Raw genomic sequence first — 2,351 nt, 5'->3', positions numbered from 1 at the left:
ATATATATATATATATATATATATATATATATATATATATATATATATATATATATATGTATATATATATATATATATATATATATACATATATATATATATATATATATATGTATATATATATATACATATATATATATATATATATATATATATATATATATATATATATATATATATATATATATATATATATATTCCGGAAGGGCAAATGGAGTTTTTTTATTTATCTTAAGCCGTTCATGAATGGCAAAGGCTAGAAAAAGGGACATTGCTCTATCAAGCAGGACAATGCCCTAGAGACTGATCATATATACAGATGATCAGTGCTTAAGCCCCCTCTTCATCCAAGCTAGGACCAAAGAGGGCCAGGTAATGGCTGCCGAAGACTAATTCCTAATCCTGAGCTGACAAAGATGGTGAGGTTACAGCGATCAAAGAATCTAACGAGTTTTGGTAGGACTCAAACCCAAATCTGGCGTTCACCCGTCATGGATGTTACCGCATCGGCTGCCTTAACCCATGGAAGAGAAGGATGACACGTAGAGCAAGAAAGGCATGAATGGAGTAGACTGTTGCTGTCAATGTTTAAATCAAAGCAGTGAAATATGAGTGTTATAGTTTGCTATGGACCACCTAATAATTACCCTGAGAAAAAGAAAATATAAATTGTATGAAAAACTGTAGAGTGTAATACAGGAGATCCCAAAAAGAGATATGAAAATTGTGATTGGTCACCTCAATACTAAATTTGGAAAGAATAATCAAGGTATAGAGAATGTGATAGGTATTTGTGTGTGATACTGCCACATACATCCATGCGATAAATGGAATGGAGGGTGACAAGTTAAACTAGTAGGTTCTTTAAAATCTTGTATAATGAAGATAAACGGACATGTGACAAGCAACGGGAAGCAGGTCCATGCTTGTCGATACAGTGACCACTGAACAACGAATGACTACTATGTGCACATGGCGGAAAGAAAAGCAGTGTTGACACATATAATTACATTGTTGCCACGATGTATAATGAAAAAGTGGTCTTACAGTATATGTAATGAAAAGATAAATGGAAATAAATATCATTCTTCTACAAAATAATAATAAAGTAAATATACATGAATGTTCATAAACTGTACGTAATGTAAATAATATACAGCATAATATTAGATACCTATACACCTCCCTCCCCCTTTACGCTCGTAGCAGTGTCTTGAGCGGAACGGTAATTTCTCTGAGCTAGTCGAGGTGAATGACGAGGGAAATTGGAGGGTTCGGATAATGGCTCTCTTTCCTGGCCAGAACAAGAGGACACAGGGTCTTGGGGAGAGGTGTCATCACTTATATTAGCCACTGGGCGTAAATGTCGTCGGTTTCGAAACCATACACGACCACTTGGAAGGCGTACTTCATACTTTCTGAACATTTCACGGCCCATCACGATACCAATCTTGTCCCATCAAAGTGTCGTTGCATCCTGTATCCTGACTCGTTGGCAGATGGTGAGCTTGGGTAGATGGCGGGCATGAGAGTTGTAAAGGCTCACAGCCTGGTCGGTTTGGGCAGCAGTGTGGCGGTCGTAATCTTCGGTCTTAGTTTGCCACTCCTCTTTGAATGATCTGGGGTGGGCTGGAACACAAGTGCGGAGAGGATGGCCATAGAGAATCTGTGCAGGGGAGCGTCCAGCAGGGTTCAGTGTATTCCGAAGCTCCATCAGTCCTCTATCAAAGGTTTCACAATCTATGTTCCCGGATGGGGCGGTCTTGAGGATGAGGTGTTTAACAGCTTTCACGGCAGCTTCTGCGTGTCCATTAGACTGAGGGTAATGTGGCGATGTAATGATGTGATGAACTCCCCAGCGGTCAGCAAATTGCTTGAAGTCGTGGCTGGAAAATGGGGGTCCTCCATCAGTTCGTAAGCGGAGTGGAACACCAACCTCGCGGAAGAAAACGCAGAACATTCTTGTAACCCTGGCTGTAGTTGTGCCACGTCCACAGGGAACAACCACAGGCCAGCCTGAAAGTCTATCAGCAATAACATGGAAGGATTTTCCTGCTATGTGGAAGAAGTCAGCCGACACACTTTCAAAGGGCCGGGATGGGTGGTTGACGCACATGTAAGGTTCCTGCTGCTGACTAGGGAGAAGCTGTTGGCAGGCCTCACATCTTTCTACTTTACTCTTAATATCTGCATTGATGCCTGGCCAGAATACTGTCTGCATTGCACGGCGTCGAGTAGTTTCAATCCCTTGGTGACTGTCGTGGAGTCGATCCAAGGTGCGTTGACGGAGGGCTGCAGGGATGACGATTCAGGGTCCATACAATACCAACTCTCCATCCGCGTAAAGGTTA

At 41.4% G+C, this 2,351-nt stretch overlaps 1 pseudogene; it reads right to left on the bottom strand.

Moving 5' to 3' along the window:
• Positions 1-1,174: 1,174 nt before the first annotated feature.
• Positions 1,175-2,116, bottom strand: LOC137643615 (uncharacterized; annotated as a pseudogene).
• Positions 2,117-2,351: the final 235 nt, after the last annotated feature.

Source organism: Palaemon carinicauda, chromosome 7 (assembly GCF_036898095.1).
Source record: "Palaemon carinicauda isolate YSFRI2023 chromosome 7, ASM3689809v2, whole genome shotgun sequence".
Taxonomy (NCBI): domain Eukaryota; kingdom Metazoa; phylum Arthropoda; class Malacostraca; order Decapoda; family Palaemonidae; genus Palaemon; species Palaemon carinicauda.
This window is presented reverse-complemented; position numbering and strand designations above follow the sequence as displayed.